Source organism: Octopus sinensis, linkage group LG6, assembly GCF_006345805.1.
Source record: "Octopus sinensis linkage group LG6, ASM634580v1, whole genome shotgun sequence".
Lineage (NCBI taxonomy): Eukaryota > Metazoa > Mollusca > Cephalopoda > Octopoda > Octopodidae > Octopus > Octopus sinensis.
In genome coordinates, this window is record NC_043002.1 from 30,804,656 (window position 1) to 30,827,155 (window position 22,500).

A 22,500-nucleotide genomic window follows, 5' to 3' on the forward strand; every position below is an offset into this window, starting at 1 on the left:
CTCTCTCCCTATTCCTCCACTTCGAACATTGCCAACTCAACACCCAATATCGTAATCCTCGCCGCCGCCATCAACGCCAACAACTCTACTTACACACAGCACCTTTTACACCTTAAAGTCTGCGCAACCATCCACGCTCTACTGTTTATGTTTTAAAAGCATTGAACTTTTATTGGTATCGTCTGCTTCATTGCTGTTATGTCATCGTCATTGTCATCCTCTTCCTCCTCCTCCTCCTCATCATCATCATCAACATCTTCATCAATATCATCATCAGCATTAATTTCGACATGACTAATAATGAAGTCCATCATATTTCTGTGTGATATTCTCAGTCATAATTTTTATATTCTTCATTATCTTCTATTATCCTCATTAGTGCTTCCCTCTAATTTTGGCAGAAGGCTAGAAATTTTGTGGGGAGGAGACAGGTCCATTCTATCGACTCCAGTTTTTAACTGGTACTTTATTTTATCGACCACCGAAAGTGAGGGAAAGCAAAGTTTGCCTCGGTAGGATTTGAGCTTAAAACGATAAGAGCCGGAATAAATAGCTCTAAGCATTTTAGCATTTTGTTCGACGAACCAGCATGTCACCAAATTTCTGATCATCAATAATCCTTTTTATAATAAGGCCTGAAATTTTGAGTTAGGGGGCTAATCGACAACGTCAATCCCAGTGCTTAACTGGCACGACTCCGAAAAGATGGAAAGCAAAGTCCACCTGAGTAGAATTTTGAACTCAGAACGCAAAACCGGAAGTAATACCGTTGCTAAGTATTTTCTCCGGTGAGCTTATGATTCTCTCAGCACGCCCCGTAATTTCTCATCATCAATAATAAAGGAATATTTTAAAGTTTTAGGCGGGGTAGTTACTCGATTAGATCGAAAACTGTAATTGACTGGTTCTTTATTTTACGACTTGGGTCGAAACCTTGTGAAATTACACCTCGTTTGGACTTGAACTCAAAAGAGAAGGAGATGGAACAGATATCATAAGGTATTTTGTCAGACAACCCAAAATATTTTGCCAAACACTTATACTGGCATAAGGCAAGAAATTTGCGAGGTAAAACCTGATTACATTAATCCAGTGAAGGTGCATGTCTTAGTAGTCAGGGTGTTGGACCCATGATCGTAAGACTGTGCTCTCGATTCCTAGACTGGGCGATTCATTGCGTTCTTGAGTAAAACACTTCATTTCACGTTGCTCCAGTCCACTCAGCTGGCAAAAATGAGTAACCCAGTAACGGACCTTTGTCTCTTCCAGTAGAGGGAATATATATATATATGTCAGAGAGACTGGGAAACTGGCCCTACACTCCCTATGGAATAATGCAGATTAACCAGCAGGGCCAATATCATCAAGTACTCTTTTCTCCAAATTGACTGTAATTTCATTTTGTGGATTCCAGAAGGATGAAAGTCAAAATTAACCTCGATGTGATTTGACTTCTCAAGATATAAAATGGAATAAGTAAATACTGCAATGCCCTTTTCTTGACCATTTGATCGCTCTACTAAAACCCAGCTCCTGCAAAAGTAATAATTACTCTTAACATACGCACAAAACCAAAAATTCGGGCCAAGAGTTCGTTGATTAAATTGCTCCAAACTATCCAAGTTAAGCTTTATTTTATTGTTCCTGATGAAATGAAAGTCAATGTTGACGACAGTAGGATTTGAACTCAGGATTTTGAGATTTTGAACTGAAGGGAATTATCTCTGAAGCTTTAACAATTCTTTTGTAATGTATTCTTTGATTTTGTCCCTCGGGGTTCTTTCAAGCATACAAAATATGTTATACGCAGGACAAAATAGAGGAAGGGCAAATACATAAACAAGTAGATTTGTTACAAATTTATTGTAAATTATATAATGATGTAATAAGAGTAAATAAATAGTGAATAAATAACTAAATACGAAGAAATAATTATATAAAACACAATAATTAAATATAATAACAAGTTTTCCTAACCAGAGTTGTGGTCACATACAGCACAAATAGTTGGGCCCTACAAATCTAGCAGGACAGTTGCATGAACAGTCCCTGATACGGTTTCTAAAACCGATATTAACTTCTCAATAGAATCTGTCTCTTACATGATGAAGATTGCATGTAACTGTAAGGAATAAACGTTGATAAACGAGATATTCTTAGAAAATTTGAAAGAGAAACAGAGAACACAAAGTTTGGATAGACTACATAAAGCGAATAGAAATATTCCTCATTCACAGACTCTTTAAGTCAATGGAAGTATATGTATGATTCCCTAGTTGTTACGCGATTAATTAAAATTAACATCCAAAAATGTAAAACAAATGCAGTATTAAATCCCTATGAAAATGTCTTAGAATCTGAAACAATTTATAAATATTAGAGAATATTCCAAGATTTGCTCTTACGACTTTTGGCCTATCTTGCTGTTGCCCCGTTAAACTCTAAAGTGTACAGAAACTTCAATGGTATCGTTCGAATATTTTACATTCTTAAATTCCTTTCGTCTATATTCTCAAATCCTTTCTAATATTTACGCGCATACACACATGTATACATATATTCGCGCGCGCATGTATGTATTCATTATAGGAAAAATTATTTCGAAATAACAATATATGTGTGTTTGTGTGTGTATTATTTTTAAATAATTTTTCCAATAAAATATTTAGTTGAATTTTGGTTAATTATTAATTTTAAATTTGTGCAGCAGTATAGAAGAAAAGTATAACTACAAGAACAGCAATAACTACAACAAACAACATGGATGAAACTATAAAAACAAAATCGAATACATTAGAATTAAAGAGATTATAATGAGCGATAACATTATGTATTATAATAGATATATCATTTTTTACTTTTTCACTACATAGTAGCAGAATCGTTAGAGTGTCGAATAAGATTCCTTGTAATGTTTGTTTCGGCTCTTGTAATACATTTACACTTGACATGTTGGTGTACATTCAAAAGTGAAGAAACGTTCACGATGGGAACTTGCTTTGGAGTAGATATTCTTTTTTTTTTAATTGAAATGTTCATATGTTCTTTTATTCGAATGTACAACTAATGTAGGGCGTCCCACATTTGCTGCAGACTACTTCGCATACCGCATAAAAAAAGAGAGACATAGTAGAGGAAGAGAGAGAGAAATAGCGTGAAAGAGAAAAGGAAAGAAAAAGGGAGAAATAGGGAGAGGTATACGATTCTAAAAGTTAGATCTTGAACAGCTTTTGACGTCATCGAAGGGGCAATTCAGTAGTGTCACCCTTCGATGCTACCTGTGATATTATTTTTGAACAGATATTTCCACGGGTATGCACCAGCGCACAGCATATGTATGTAGGGTTCCTCTCTGAGGATCGCCTGTTGTATAACCGGAGTTATGTTCTGTCTTGGAAGTAGGGCTGTATCTCAAATTTGAAATAGAGCACCAGGACGAATCCGGAACACACTTTCTGCTAGATTTCCAAATCAAATTCATAGAGGAGGGTTCCATCATACTGATTTTTACAGAAAATCATCCAGTAGGAACTTTACAATCAGCCCTGCCCACCAAAGCCAAATTCACACACGTGTGAATTGAAATCACACGCATAAACGACAGAGGCAGCGAAACAACCGACAAATCTAACACCAAGCGGTTCCTCAAGAACTTAACGCACAACATCTATCCGCCACCTGTAGCCAAACGACTGCATCTACAAAACATCAAAGTGGATAAACCATATCAAAGGGCTCATAGTCCCAAGACTGATATGTGCTTCCTCAAACTGCTCAACTTCGATGACAGAATAACTGCAGTTATACAACACGCGATCCGCAGGGAGGAACTGTCAACGCACACTTAGTGCACATCGCTCCTCGCTGAGGAAATATCTGTGGGGGAATAATACCACAGGTAGCGGTGTGTCGTGCACACTATGCAATTGCCTCGTAAATGACGTCAATACGTGCTCGAGGGTCTATGTGGTATATGATATAGTCTGCAGTAAATGTGGGGCGTCCTACTTCGGGAGTACCACCAGGAGGTTAACCTTCCAGTAAAAGAACATATATGCACAGACACTTCAATAAACATACCACCTGAAGAAGTGCCAGACCTATGATTTTAAAATATCCCTTTGGCCTCTCAACATGAGAGAGTCAATCTCAGTGTCAGGGAGGTCCTCTTAATCAACGAACTGAAAGCAGCCATTAACGGCAGGAAGAAGCTACATAAGACAGACTGGTTACAGACCATTCCTTACTTTTCCAACCCAAATATCCTGAAAAGGAGGTTATAGCTCCGAAATTTAGAAATACAAATAAAACTGCAATTTTTTTTGTTTTGTCTTCCTTTTGTAGCAATATATATTTATGTATGTACGCATGTATGTATAACTATCTATCTATCTATCTATCTATCTATCTATCTATCTATCTATCTATCTATCTATCTATCTATCTATCTATCTATCTATCTATCTATTATCTATCTATCTATTTATCTATCTATCTATTTATCTGTCTATCTATTTATCTGTCTATAAATATATATATATATATATATATATATATATATACATAAACATAGAGCAACAAATACGAAAACCATATTGGTTTTCTCATTTATTGCTATATGACAAAACTGTAAAACACAATATAATGAAGTATATTTGCACTTATTTCTGAATCAGTGATATGAGTCACATTACAGAACTGTACAATACATGCGTGGTTGGATAAAAAGATATATTGACTTCAATATCCAGTTTCTATTCAACTCTGATAAAGGTAGGATATTAGAAGTGCTCCACTAACCAGAAGAACTATTGATGTTCTCTTTGGTAATTGGAAGATTACAGGTTGAATTAATAATGTTTCTCACTGTAGTCATTCAGTGTCAGCCATGACAGATGAGAATGTTCAACAAGTCAGCCAGTATTATGAACAATATCCTTAGACATCTCTAATAGGTGTTTAATCTCAAGAGAATGTCATCCAGAAGTCAATGTGACATATTCTCTAAAGTTATAAGTTAGATCACTTGATTTTACAAAAACGGGCAAGATTTTCATCTTTAAGTTCAATTGTACAAAGAAATATTCCTTTTTGTTACTGGACTCGTAACTTGGTTAGAGAAGCAAAATTACATTTGGATGGATTTGTTATCAGCTGCAACATATATTTTAGTACATCTAATCTTCATGAAACTGTAGATAAAGGTAGGCATAGGAATCAGTCGTGAGCTTCAGCTGCAAAGCGCTTGTTTCTTATTTCTGTATTGCCCACAAGGGGCTACACACAGAGGGTACAAACAAGGACAGACAAATGGATTAAGTCGACTACATCAACCCCAAGGACCTTTCTTTTCTGCCGGCACGCAGAAAGTTGCTCGTTACGATGAGGTGTTAGACCGTTAACTCCTAGTGTGTACTTTATTTCTCTTTTAGCGTCACAAGCATTTTCAAATGAATGCTTTTACATCTCATTTTGTTAACATCATAGGATCTTACCTAAAGAAGCATTTAACTGAGCGCTGCATAAGGCACCGAGGTATATTTGTGAATGGCATTGTAATGCTTTAACTTGATAGTTGCAGATTTATTCATGTAACTATACCATAAAATGAAGCCCACCAACACAGCCTTACAATTATCAAGCAGTTATGCGCTACAATCGTTCATGAATTTGCGTCAGCTGGTTTGTGTCTTAAAATTAACTAATCGGCTTCCAAAATATTGTAAACCACCATTTTCAGCATTTGATTTGAATGTAGTAAATTTTGATGCTTTTATTTCAAATACATTATTCGCATGGAAGTAGTCAACTGTAGATCTTGCTAACTTTTAGAGAGGTATAATATTTTGTGTCCTATTCGCTGTATACCTCTCCACATTTCTCTCGTCTTCTCATTTTTCTTCACTTTTTCCCTTTCTCGCCATTTTTCTCCCTCTTCCTCTACTGTCTCTTTCTCTCTATATAAATACCTGAGCGTGTATGCATGTGTGTGTGCAAGTGCATGTGTTTGTATACATATACCTACACACACAAACATATATATATATATATATATATATGATATTTATGTGTTACCATACATATATTTAATATATGTGGTGTATATATATATGTATAATATATATATATTATATATATATATATATATATATATATTATATATATCTATATATAATATAATATACATACATACATACGCGTGCACAGTCACACATATAGAGCGATCTCACTGCATGTATGGTGCGCGAGTTTGTACAAATTTACGCGCACACTGATAAATAAAGGCGATGCTAATACTTCTAAATTGATTTTAAATCATGCACACATGACACCGTTTACTTATTTTCACCGACTGAACGCAGCAATTACTCGGCTGGATCTATCATCGATGGCTTCATAAATCTAGATGATGTTGTCAAGTGGAATATAACTCGACTTCACACACAGACACACAACATAAAGTTACTTCATAATTAACTAAACCTTTTGTCTTGATACTCTCAAGCTTTCCTGAACTTCCAAATATATTTCTCTATTTCTATATAGTTATCATTATATGCCAAACATATATACATATACAGACATGCATACACACTACACACATTCCGACGTATATCATCTTTTGGTTGTATTATGCATAATGGACAAAAAAGTGTTGGAAACGTAAATTCATACACACATATGCCCATAGTTAAACTATTTTACTTGTTTCATTCATTGGAAGGTGGCCATGTTTGAGCTGCGCCATTAGTCGGATAAATCGACCCAAGTGTTAATCTTACGCCTATCTATATTTTTGCCTGTTTGCTGGGCCGCAACATTAGAAACATTTAAACAAACCAACACCGATTATCACTGAGTAGCTAGAACGAACAAAAGCACAAAGACGCTTATACACACACACACACACACACACTTTCTCTCATATACACAAATTCATTTATATATGTATATTCCCGTGATCACCGTGCTACACATCACTGGTCACAATGCGCTTCGCATTGTTTTAGCCTTCAAATGACGCCACCCCGCTGGCTAAGCGAGCAGGCCTATAGAAGAAAGAGTGAGAGAAAATTGTAGAGAAAGAGTACAGTAGGGATCACCACTACCCCCTGCAGGAACCTCGTGGAGCTTTAGGTGTTTTCGCTCAATAAACACTCACAACGCCCGATCTGGGAATCGAAACCGCGAGTCCGCTGCCCTAACCACTGGGCCATTGCTCCTCCACGCAATGTATATATGCATATATGTATGTATATATGCATGTATGTGAGGAGATGAGATATGCGCGTGGCTTAGTGTTTGGGGTGATGCGCTCACGATCTTGAGATCAATGTTTCCATCGCCTGACTGACTGTATGTTGGGTGCTTGAGCAAAGATTTCATTTCACATTGGTGCAGTTCACTCAGCTTTAAGTGGGTAATCTTGAGACAGATTGGCGTACAACTATAGGGTGGCGACTCTGGAAAAACACTCGAGCTGATATTTCACGTTTTGAAATTCAGAGATCGAATGGAGGAATTGTGCAACCTGTTGTGTGAAACCCTACTGGTTGGGATTGGTTGTGGAATCACGTGGAAGTATGGTGATGAATGAAATCTGTATGTGTATGTGTGTGTTTGTATGCGTTAGAGAGATATAGAGAGAGAGGAAAAGCGGGTGAGTGCGAGAGAGAGAGAGGAAAAGTGAGTGAGTATGTGTGAAAGAGAGAGAGAGAGAGCGAGAGCGAGCGAGAGAGTGAGAGAGACAGACAGATTTTGTATGAGTGTGTGTGTATGAATGTGTGTATGTCTTAAAGAGAGAGTGAGAGAGAAGACAGATTGTGTGTGTGTGTGTGTGTGGTGTGTGTGTGTGTGTGTGTGTGTGTGTGTGTGCTTGTATGTTATGAATTAAACATCATTTTCGAATAGTTAAATATCAGCTTATCGACGGATACATTGGCAATTGTTGTTTGGGGTACATTAACTTTGGAAAGTAAAACGTGTGGTAACGGCTCTACTGGAAGTTTTGTATGAAAAGTTTCTCCTGATTCCACCACAACTGGCAAAATTTAAAAATTACGTATGCCCAAATAAACATAAATCTGTTAATCAACTTCAGTGAGTGCTGAAGGTAATATTTATGCATAAAACAAGCATTAAAATACACACACACACACACAAATACACACACATATGTGCGTGTACACACATATAAATATATATCATACATACATAATATACACGCACGCATATATATATATACATAAAAAGAGGTAGTGAATTATGCATAAGGTGTATATATCTATCTATCTATCTATCTATCTATCTATCTATCTATCTATCTATCTATCTATCTCTCTATCTATCTATCTATCTATCTATCTATCTATCTATCTATCTAACTATATATATATATATATATAGTCGTACACACATATGCACTCGTGTACTGTCTATTTAATATATTACAAATCTGTGTCTACTCTATCATATCTATCTTCTTTGTAATTAGCTCTTATATTTTTTTATATATGCATGCCTATAATTTTATAATCTCTTATCTATATATATATATATATATGTGGTGTGTGTGTGTTGTGTGTGTGTGTGGTGTGTGTGATTATGCGTGTCTATATGTGTGTATGTGTGCACGTGTGCATTTGTGTGTACATACAAATACATATACCTATACACACACAGCTATATATATATATATATATATATATATATATTCATATACATACATATATACATAGATTTATAGATTGTTAAATCCATTTGTCATTATACATATAGAAGCCATCAGTAAGAGTAACTCACTCAGATACAGTCAAATAAGTGCAATGATAAACTGAATAATTGATATCTCTGATGATATATTGTCGTGATTGATGATATCATCTGGCCAGTACATTAAATATAAAAATAATGATAAAGATATCATAAAAAGCTTAGCTTAGCGAGACATACGCCTTATATAAATATAAAATCGACAATACAAATCAGCGAAAAACATTTGTACCCGCAAACACTAAACATATGCACACACGCTAACGCATACACACTCACACACACACACACACACACACACACACACACACACACACACACACACACACACACACACACATATATATAATATATATATATATGTTATATATATATATATATGCTATATATATACTATACACACACAACGCGACAACAAAGACATATTATATATATATATATATATATATATATAATTTTATTTGTTAGGGAATACAAATTCCGGCATAACAGGGGTTCAAATTATTCTCAATGAAGAAATATATATTTTCATTTAGAGCTAGTAAGCCCCTTCATCTTACCATATAAAAAAGAATTTTTATTTGAAATACTACTTTATAACTTGGCTACACGTGTTTCATGAGGTACATTTCCCGGTTCATAAACCACTCCATATTTTGCTGGAACCATTCTTAAAATATAATCCCAATCATCAGGCCCCCATATCCGTTTCGGGATGGTCAAACAACGCTCCTTACTTTGTACTCTAATTACTTAGTACACTAATACTGCAGCATTGCAAGGCAGGTTAAGTGAGCATGATTCATTGCACTTGAATGTGTATTCCGTGCTGTCTTGACTATGATGACTGGCTTACTACGTACATTTCCTTCCTGACAGGAAATGGCTACATCTATAATTTGTTCCTCTAACAGACCTCATGCTGAATCCCCGAGGATTAATCTTAGCATATATATATATATATATATATATATATATATATATTAATAAATAAAACATATGCATATATATAAACATATATGTACGTACCTACCTCTACATGTACATATACACGCATATATGAGTACAGGACACCAAAAAGACGTCGAACACAATGAGAAACGAAAACATAGACACAAACCCAAGGAACTGGACATTTTTTTAAACAACCAAAAAATAGAGTGCAGGACAATTAACACAAAGAATAAACCCCTTCTTCAGTCGCTATGGTTTCGTCTACTCTACGTTTCGAAGGTGAAAGCGAGACGTATCTTCGACAAGAAACTTTCCTTCCTGTATATATATATATACATATATATATATATATATATATATATAATAAAATAAATGCGCCCTTTTAAAGCTTAGGCAGGCTCATGAGCCCGGTTTCCCGGTTTCAATGGTGTATGTGATCGCATCGTTTCTCATTTTTGCCAGCTGAGTGGACCGGAGCAACGTGAAATGAAGTGTTTTGCTCAAGAACACAACGCGTCGCCCGGTCCAGGAATCGGAACCACAATCTTGATGCTGACACCCTAACCACTAAGCCACGCGCATCCACTCACACACACACACACATATATATATATATATATATATAGAGAGAGAGAGAGAGAGAGAGTGAGAGAGAGAGAGAGAGAAAGCGATAGATAAATTGATAGATATATAGATATTACGAATATGATGTGATGTCTTGTATTCCGCTTTTGCTTTCTTTATGTATTATATAATCGATCCTCTCTCTATCCACGCTAACACCAGGGAACCATCGAAAATGTAACAAATGGAGGAAGCTCCTCTACTTGGTAGACCTTGGAAATTTCACTGGATCCGTCACTGCGTCCAGCACTGACTTGGTACTCAGTTTTAGCTGAGCAGACATGAACGTCTTCAAAATAAATGCTTTGATCAAGGAAGAAACGCATAATCTTGTCCAGTAATCGAACCTTGGATCATACGATCATAAGCCCAACATCCTAATTACTAAGCCATGCACTTTCGACCCGCCTCCTTTTATATAAATATACTCTCTTACTCTTTTTACTCTTTTACTTGTTTCAGTCATTTGACTGCGGCCATGCTGGAGCACCACATTTAGTCGAGCAAATCGACCCCGGGACTTATTCTTTGTAAGCTCCGTACTTATTCTATCGGTCTCTTTTGCCGAACCGCTAAGTGACGGGGACGTAAACACACCAGCATCGGTTGTCAAGCGATGCTGGGGAGTCAAACACAGGCACACACACACACACACACACAACACACACACACACACACACACACACACACACACACACATACACACATATATATACATATATACGACAGGCTTCTTTCAGTTTCCGTCTACCAGATCCACTCACAAGGCATTGGTCGGCCCGGGGCTATAGCAGAAGACACTTGCCCAAGGTGCCTCGCATTGGGAATGAACTCGGAACCATGTGGTTGGTTAGCAAGCTACTTACCACACAGCCACTCCTGCGCCTTCAAATACGATCATACATACACTCACAATATATATGTATGGGCCTATGTGTACTTTTCTATGTGTGATTGTGTGTGTGTGTGTGTCTGTATGTGTGTGTGTGTGAAGGACTTATAATTAACAAGTCGCCTTCAAATAAAGAGTGTGTGCGTGAACACCTGGAACCAACAACAGCAAGAATAGCTCCACAGGTTATGGTGACATAAGAATACCGCCAGTAATACTTATTAATTAGGAGTCTCTCTGGCGCCCAACTTCGAGCTTAATATACATCAGTAAATATCGTATTATGTTGATACATTCTTGTGTAACCATTGTTGATACACCCTTGTATGAATTCAGAGACAACAAAAGAGTAGAATGCAGATTTAATAACGCTAATTAATTGAAAATAACCCTAATTAATTGTAAAAGCTACCTGCATTTTTGTCAAATAAAATCTACACCAACAACGCCAGCATTAAATAGCAGAACCTTTTTTTACTGAATTCAGAAGGTTGCTAGTAGATTGAATAGAACTTAGGTATTTTAAGCTCAAAGAAAAGATGGAACTAACAAACATTCCGAAGTAGCACCGTTGGTATAATGTTGTTGGTTATCATGTGTGACATTATATTAAACTTGATCTTTTCACTGCTGTTATTAGTGTAATATACATATCCAGTTGTATATTTCTTTTTCTGTTTACATGATTGATGTGAAGCTTTATAATACAATTAATCCTACAATCAAATTCTAAAGCTGTTAATTATAACTAGTGTCTTCAGTATAAGGAATAACTAAATCAACGATACGATACCTTACTATAGTCTCCTGTATATTTACACATCAACAATTATTATATTATCTATAGTAATTAATAATTAAATTAACTAATCTATTTAATTATCTACTGGGCTTCGACAAATACATATTTTACTGTTGTGCGTCTCGTACTCACACACACACTCATACATCCACAAATATATATATATATATATATATATACTCTGCGAAATAGATTGGGCTCTTTGTTGAACATGTATATTATATATGCATAATTTGAATTAAAAAGTTATTATAACTAGGAGGAACAAATGAACGACATATGTATAAATGCCTATTAGTGTACACATATATATCCTTTGATGCCAATAAGGTGCAAGAATTATTGAGGCAAGATGCTAGAATGATAATCATACAGGGCAAAAAACATGGCATCATTTCATCCATCTTTACGTTCTGAGTTCAAATTCCGCGCAGAGTGATTTTGCGTTTTGCCTTTCATTCTTTCAGTGTCGATAAAACAAGACCCAGTCAAGTACTGGCATACGTACACATCGACACACACATATACAAACACGTAAAAGTTCTTATATAAATAAGTATGTAGGTATTATTATACGTGTATATGTTTGTATATGTGTTTTTAACAAATATTCTTGAAATTTCTGTTTGTTTTTTTTGCAATCCAGTTTTAGATTCTCTATTTCACCACATTTGTATATAAACATGCTTTCTATTAAAGCTTAATCTTTTTACTGAGTGCACAGCGATAGTTCTTTTACAGCCGCAAGTACTAGGAACACCAGTTCGTGTCCGGAAAAATTTAATAAATGTACATATTTATCTTTATGTGCGTATAACATGGACGTATTTTCCAATGTCTTTTCGCATAACCAATCATCATATCTATTTATGATATTTCATTAAACATGAATTCGTTTTATGCTCATCGAGAATATTGCGAAGAAGATTTTTAGCATAAAAGTATTTTCGTTATGCTTATACAAAATCTATATATTTCTGAGAATACTATAGATATGCATAAAAATACTAACATTCACACGTGGGCACAAATATACCTACGTACACAAGAAATGTGAACGTGTGTGAGAGCGTTTATGTTTCATTTATTACACATTCATATGCATAGACACACAGATCTACATATTTTTTACGTTCATAAGAAATAAACTATATTATATAGAACTCTATTTACATGAGAAGTTTCTAGATGCACTCAACAAACTATATTTCGCCATCTCACTCAGCGACCCGGTAAATGATTTTTTTTCTCATATTCTTTATTTCAAACTTCATCTATTTCCCTTCTTTGCCAGAAATATACGTGTACACTAATACAACACACATATACTTCTAGACACATATATGCATGTATATTTATACATGCATGTATAATTTGTGTGCGTGGGAAAGAGAGAGAAAGAGAGAAAGAAAGTGGATATAAGTGTTATGTATGTGAGTATATATATATATATATATATGTATATTCACTTAACTCTCCCTTTCCCTTTATGTACATACACACACCACACACACACACACACACACACATATATATATATATATATATATATATATATATATATATGTCCATACGTGTAGATATATAACACATTCACATACACATTAATTTATGAAAGAACACCTAACACCCATATATCTATGGGTGGATAGGCGGTCGATAATTATATATATTATATATATATATATATATGTACATATATATATTATATATATATATATATATATATATATAATACATACATATATACATATATATATATTTATATGCATATATAACTTGCCTATGTATGCACGTGAAAATGTGAGTATTATTCAATCTATGATTCCATATCGGGGTGTCATTTTGTTCCATAAAGCTTCCGTTCAACTCAACTCTATATCTGACTCTGTATCAAGTTATTGATGGCCTTACATAATCTAACAACCTGCCGCTGCTGCCGCATTAATTCAATCTCTCTCAGAAAATCGTTTCCATACAATGAAACGTTGCTTATCACTCGCACGACTGTTTCTGTCAGCCATTTTGAACAAAGTATATTTATTGCTATTTCTTTATAATATAATATTATGTAATATAATATAAAATGCAAACATGTATAAATATATATTTATATATATTTAACTACATACAAACAGGCATGCCATACAGACGGACATACAAACACACACATATGCACGTATATATATATGCATTATACATTTATAATGTTTCCTTTATAATACTGGGCGACATATGATATGATATATATTTATGCACACGCAAATATACATATATGCAGAGAGAGAAAGAGAGAGGTAGAGATTGATAGATAGATAGATGGATAGATAGATAGATAGATAGATAGATACATACATACATACATACATACATACATAGATGGATGGATGGATAGATGGACGGACGGATGGATGGATAGATGGATACATAGGTATACAGGCGAACAAATATAATTCATACTGACAGTTACACTCATATTAAGATACATAACTACACATGTACATACATATATATACATACATGTATATATATATATTTATATATGCATATACATATACATATATTATATATGCATATACTGATATATATATATATATATATATATATATATATATATATATATAGTATATATATATAATTATCTCTCTATATATAAAACTGAGAATGTGTGTCTGTCTGTGTGTTTCCCTAAAACTTGAGAACTACACTACCAATTTCATTCAAATTTTACACATGCCTTACTTAGGGTCCATGTAGTTTCATTGGCAAAAAAAACTGTTCAACTTCTTGCCTAGGGCGAGCCCATAGCAATATCATATCTTCTCCACTACTTCAGTACTACGTGTTAAAATTGAAACAAAAACATTTCTCTATTTTATGTCAGATACTTTCATTTTAACAATAAAAATTAGAGATAATAATGACAATTGAATTATATGTAGTAAGTAATAATTAAAATCAAACTAAAGTATAATATAATCGTAACATAGCAAAAGTAAATATAGCAATTTGTATAAAATTGCATCAATTACTTGAACTTGAATAAGTGGTTTCACATGAATGTGAATAACTTAAAAATAAAATTATTGTGCATAAATGGAATAGTCCCGACGGAGCTGTGCACATACCGTTTACCACGGCTTTTACATTAGATTATCTGCTAATTAGCTAGCATTAAGTATCTATATGAAGTTTGGCTGTATGTAATGTCTGTTTTATCGAACAGCTGCTTCGACTGAGTTGGTACGTGTTAATTTTTTCCCTGTAAATATTGCTATTGTTACTGTGAATTATTGATATTGTTTTTAAAAAAGAACTGTTGTTTGCTTTCTTTGAAAGCTATTTGTTGAAATCCCCCCCCCCTGCAGGGGGAATTATCGTTATCTTGTGGCTATTTAAGCCAATTTTTGTGAAAGGCTTCTGAACCAAATTTTTGAGAAAGGCTTTTTAAGCCAATTTTGTGAAAGGCTTTTATAAGGCAACTTGTTGTGGAAAAATGGAAATGCATACACCATTTTCTTTCTCACCCGTGTCAGGTGAAGAAAGTAGTTCACCAGCAGTAACACCGAAAAAACAAAATGAAATAACACCAGTAGTCTCACTGAAGAAATTCGCAGAGGTAGCTAGGAAAAGGGGAAAAAAAGCTAAATACTGAAAAGAGTAATTTAGAAAAATATAGGCACATGTTGAAAAAAGAAGGAACAGAAATTACAGTGGCTACAACAGAAGGAACGACAGACGCAGTAAACAGGAAAAGGATCATATACAAGACGTACAGCATAGTTTAAAATATGATACAAAGAATAGAGGAAAAAATGTAGAAAAATGCCTCAAACCAATTTGACCCAAAATCACCTACATCAACCGTGGAAAACGGTTCGGTACATTGGAAGTAAGGTTCAAAAGAGAAGAAGCAGCCAAAAAGTACTCTTCGGAGACACTCAAAACAGAGGAGGTGGTTCTTCTTCCAATATACATGGGAGGAAGAACATCAAAAATAAATAACATACCCCCTGAAGTGGATGCCTCTTGTTTAGTGGCAGCAATAACATTAGGCCTGGAGGAAAAAATAAATATTCTCCAGGCCTCAGTGGAAGAGGAAGAGCATTGGAAGGGCAATGATTGACGATGGCAATTCAAGCAGAGGTGGCAACATTAGAAGAAATTCCAAAAACCATAAATGTTGGCGGAGGTGAGAGACTGATAGTATACGTGGAAGCCAGAAAACCGAGATGCTTCAGCTGCGGGTTGAAGGGACACACAAGGGCCGAGTGCCAACCAAAAGAGAAGGAAAGAAAAGAAGAAACACCAGATGAGATAACACCAGTACCAACACTAAAAGAAACACCAGCACCAACACCTAAAGATGTTACATCACCAGCGACAGCAGAAAGTGAAGAGAAAGACTGAGAGGAGGGGTGGTCGACTACTTTTAAGGAAAAGGAAAAAAACACAGACCGCCCCTCCGAAATTGAATATAAAAAAGAAAAATGAACAAGAGAAAGACAATACGTACATGGCCATAAAGGCCTCAAACAACAGACTAGTCAACCGTTTGGCAGTTATCCCAACTGTCAAACGAGTTGAAAAAAGTACATCAAAAGACTTCCTTATTTACAAGATAGGCCGGAAGGATTACGGGCGGATTAAGTCCGAATTCTTCCACGGCGTAGGCCCTCTAAGATTGGATTTTTCCATATATTTACGAGGGCCTACGTCCAAATACGCCACGAGCCCGAGAAAAAGAAAAAGAAAACGAGGATGAAAAAACGCTGAACCACTGATACTGAGGTAAGTAATGTCTAACATTAATGTTGGTTGCTTGAATATGCGTGGCCTGAGATCAAGCTGGAAGCAGGGTCGCTTCCTTAATGATATCAGGTCGCGGAATTTGGATGTCATTGTTGCTACAGAAACTCGGTTAGAGGAGCCAAGAGATCTGCTCCCGCTGTTGAACGGCTACGAGAGTTTTTTCTCTCCAGGCAGTCCTACCGGCAGGAGTGGCGTGTTAGTCCTATTAAAAAGAAACCGGGTTTTGAGAAAAAGTTAATTTTTTCAGATCCAGAAGGTAGGCTGGTCGTTATGGATTTGACGTTCAGTAACGGTAAAGTTATTAGACTGATTGCAATTTATGCACCCTCATCATCATCTGGGCAAAGTGAGTATTTTCGAGAGCTAGAGAAGTTTCTTAGTACTTCACATTCATTAGTTGTGCTAGGAGACTACAACACAATTTACAAGGCGGATGTAGATTATGTTGGCTCGTGTACAGATAGGAAAGGTAACCCTGGCTTCCTGGAACTGCTAAGTCGCTTTGAGCTAGCAGATCCTTATAGGTTGGAATTTCCGAACTCTCAATTGTGGACATGGTCAAATAGCGACGGAACTTCCAGGACATACATAGATAGAGTACTAATTAGAAAAGCAGATAGAGAAATACCTAAGTGTCCACAGTTTTACCCGGTCAGCTATAGTGATCATAAAATGGTCACCTGTAAGCTTGACATACATAAGGTATATAAGAGAGGCTCTGGTTATTGGAATCTTAATACGTCCCTTTTGGCGATCAAGGAGTACAGAGACCGGATTAGGACTTTGATTCAGAGGGCGATATCTGGTGCCATCATTAATAATTAATGGTGGTATGCTATCAAACGAGCCATAACATTCGAGTCTATTAGATATAGCATAAGATTAGTGCTAGAGAGGCCAGGAGGAGATCAACTCTAGTTAAGGATTTAGAGGAAGCCATGAAAACTGGCCCTGCGGCTCGGGTAACGGCCAAGACACTGGCGTTAAACCAGCACCTCGAGGCCAAACACATGGGATGCATTGTCAGGGCTAGGATCTGCGCAGGGGGTTGTGAGGGAATCAACGTTGTAGGATGGGCCCGAGTGGTGGAGGCTCAACGTGGTAATGATGCCACAATTCGATCTTTGACGAACCAACAAGGTAAGTTGATAGTCGAACCCGAGGAGATGTGTGAGGTCTTTCAGGAGCACTTCGCTCAGCTTTTCTGTGGGGGCAGCGAACCGGATAGTAGGAGGGACTTTACGGACCTCCTCGATGGGCTGCCGCGCCTATCGGGGCGAGATGCGGCGAGCTGTAAGGGGCCGATCCCGCCTGAGGAGGTGGCTGAGGCTATGGCGGACTGCGGTGCGGGCATGGTGCCAGGACTGGTGCCAGGACTACATTATGAGTTATATAAGAGTATGCCAGACTTGTTCGGGCACCTACTGGCGGAGGTCTACGCGAATTGGCAGCAGAACGGGTTTATTCCCAGATTTGTGCGCCGGGGAGTAGTGACTCTTGTCAGAAAGGACCCGGACAAGGGGGATTGTATTGATAATTTTCGGCCCATCACTCTGCTAAACACAGAGTTGAAGATTTTGGCCAAAGTGTTATCGAAAAGATTGGCGCGTGTGCGGATGGTCTGATCGGGGAGGCACAGACCGATGCACTCCTAGGGCTACAAGCTACAGTAACACCCACCCTTAGTGGGTAGCCATATTGAGATGGCAAATATACCTCACATTGTCGTGCAGTTACTGTTTATACCTCGTTCAGAGATTTGTTATTCCAAGTTAAAAAGATTTTCAACAATTCAACTTCTCTGGTTCACATTAAGATGCCCACCCCCAACAGGGCCTTAACTCTCACATTTTAGGACTCCATGACCTTCATTTATTAGGAGCAAAATGTTTTTAACAGGTTCAATAAGACTGGAATTTTGGAATATACGCATAAAAATCAGTAGTATGGCATACATGTGCGACGATTACAAATTTTTTAGGGTGTGTAAAGAGGGAAATAACCCTAATCTGCAATTTTGATTAAATTAGAAACATAGATATTCCCGTTCATTAAAGAAAATATAACAGAAAAGTCTAATTCTTCAATTGAATGTAACGGGCAACGCCGGGTATCTCTGCTAGTATATATATATATATATATATATATATATAATATATATTATATATATATATATATATATATCTGTGCGTACATATGCACACACATATTAAACATACATACATATATGCATAGAGAGATATAGAAGGAGGGGAGGAGAGAAGAGATAGGGAATGGGTGACTTATCCATACGTATGAATATTTCACAAAAAGCTTTTAGAACTAACCATTACTGCTGCTGCTACTGTTGCTACTGCTGTTGTTATTGTTCGAAATTATTGCTTGAGCAATTTTCAATGTGCAATCTGAATAATTACTAACCTACGTGATTCCTCCTACCGCAAGAAATAACATCAAAATCTTTCTTAGATCCCAACATTCATCTTTAAAGAAGTTTATCACATTCTATAATATATTAAAGCATAGAAATTCGAAGAAGACGGCTCGGTGACGATTTCAGTACTATTCGATCATGTGTTTGCTTGATTAGAGCTTAAATTAGGCTCAGAGTGCAATCCGACAAATTACACAATTCATTCATTTTCTGTTTTATTACTGTTTTTAAGTTTTTTCTCCTTGCTTCCTCTCAGGCTCCTCCTCTCCGTCCATTGTCCATTTCTCTTTTACTCGGGCACTCCCGCTCTCTCTCGTCTTCTGTCCATGCACACCGACTTGGTCTCATTTAACGATTTTTCTTCTTATCTGTCGCTTAATCTATTGAAATATCAACCTACCTGTCTGTCTATCTCTCTCTCTCTCCCTCTCTCTCTCTCTATCTCTCTATCTATCTATCTATCGATCTGTTTATCTATCTATCTACCACACATACACAGATATTCTTTCTTTTTCTCCTTGTCTCTCTCTCTCTATCCATATATATGTGAGTATATATACATATATATATATATATATATGTATATTTATATATGTATATATATATATATATATATATATATATATATATATATATATATATATATATATATATATATATATACATATATATATATATATATATATATATACAGAGAAGAGAGAGAGAGAGAGAGACAGATATATGTATACATATATATGTGTATATATTTATACTTACGTATTCAGACGCAAAAGGCAAATGTCGGAAACCAGACAATTATTCTAGCACATATTTGTGTGTATGTATGTATATGTGTATATATATATATAATATATAATATATATAATATATATTATATATATATATATATATAATATATATATATATATATATATATATATATATAATCACCCGAAATGGCGAAGATAATCTGGTACTTGACCGAGGAAAGAAAACTTCGATTAACCTTCCTTGTTTTCTCTGTATCTTCTATCTGGATGTGTTGCCCCATTTTCGTATCACCTAACTATCCGGATGTTTTGCGCTCTTGTCCCATTTTGTATTTTATACATACACACACACACACATGTATATATATAATATATATATATATATATATATATATATAATACACACATACACAAATACAGATATTATGCAAAAGTGTCGCATGTCCGAAACGTTGCTTTTTTCAGAAAACGAAAAAGTAGTTTCACCATTTCATCGCAAATCCGTTGTACAACACTGCCAATTTTTGATATCTTTGCAGTTGAAGAAGCTAGAGATACGATAATTTCACAAAAAAGCACCGGCTGTTGCAAGCAAAAAGAAATATTGAAAAAAATGAAATACTCATTTGACCAAATTTGGTCAACCGATAGTTTAACATAATAGCAACGATATATATATATGTATATATATATATATATATGAGCAAAATAGCTGGTTGTCAAATTTTAAGAAGAGATCAGAGTAGTAACTATACTAAATAGTAAAGTCAATCGCCACGTCAAAGTGGCTCTTACATGTTACTACTAGTTTAACTCCAGACAGATCTTCCGTCAACCGGTTTTCGATCATCGTTTGTTACTGAAAGAACGCTGTTTCACATATACAGTCATTCATATATTTCCCTTGTAAACGCACATACATACATATGCCCACACAAATTTGAAACGCTGTTTGGTTTTTCTTTTCAGCGTTCAATGTTCACAATCCCACTCCCATTGCGCACACACAGACACATACACGCACGTTGACTTTACATAGGCACAGAGATTTGAAACGATCCCTCTGCCAGTTTGTCATCTCCCATTCCTTCGTTATTCATCTACCACCGTTTCATTTCTCATTCATATGTTGTGACGGAGAAAAACATAAGAGTATTATTATGGTAGATAATTGCAAGCAGGAGGAGTGAACCCTTACAATCCTCTAGCAGACAAGGGGACTGCGAGACTGACTCAGTTTCGAGGTTGGCTGATCTCCAGTCGCGAATACACGGTCTCCAGAGCGATAGCCAGGATCCGCTCCAGTCAACAATATAGTGTAAACAGAACGACCATCAGTCACTGATTTGCAACAAGCAAAATAGCTGCTTGTAAAAATCTCAAGAAGAGATCAGAGTAGTAACTATACTAAGGTTTGAAGTCAATCCCCACATGAAAGTGACTGTTCCATGTTGCTACTAGCTTAACCTCAGGCAGATCTTCCATCAGCTGATCATCGGTAGAGCGCTAAACCCTGAATATAAAATATATAGTGCGAACCCCTACTATCCTCTAGCAAACTGACTCAGTTTCGAGCTGGTTCACTCATCTTCGTCCCTATTTGGACCATCGCGGGTTAAGGTGGTTGAGGGGGGAATTTGGACAAAAGCTTTATAAAGGTTTTGTCCACTTCCCCCCACTCTCCAACCGCCTTAACCCGCAATGGTCCAAATAGAGACCTCTCTAGGTTTTGATGACACTGCGGGTGATGTTCTTTACTTCGCATGGTGCTTGTTTACATTTTTGTTTGTTTTATTTATAATGTCTTAAGCAGCCTTGGACCACTTATAACATATATTACTTCTCCATACTTTTACTTTATATTTATTTTTTATTTACACATATATATTTATGTACACATATATATATACATATATATATATATGCATACATATATGCACATATATTTATGTACACATATATATACATATATATATATGCATACATATATGCACAAAAAACACAACTAAGCGAGGACGTGGAAATATATATATATATATATATATATACATATACATATACATACATATATATATACATACATACATACATACATACACACTTACATATATATGTAAGTATGTATATATATTTGTCTGTCTATATTGAGTACATTTGATTACAAGTACATGCATGATTATGTATTCAACGTAATTTTTTCCTAATTGAATTCCTTCTTGCAATCAATATTGTACTCCTATATCCTGTTCATTTCTTCTTTGTATCAAACTCTCTTCCATTAAATGTGCTTTCTCCCCCTTCGGGCTGTTTCGCCCATTTCTCTCTCCTTTTCTCTTTATGACTTCCGTTTCATCTCTACGTACTTCTGCTTATCCTCCTTACCTTCTTTCAGTGAAGCGGAAGTGACAGAGCTTATGACCCTTTACAGAGCTTATGTGCTTGGATGAAAAATAAATAA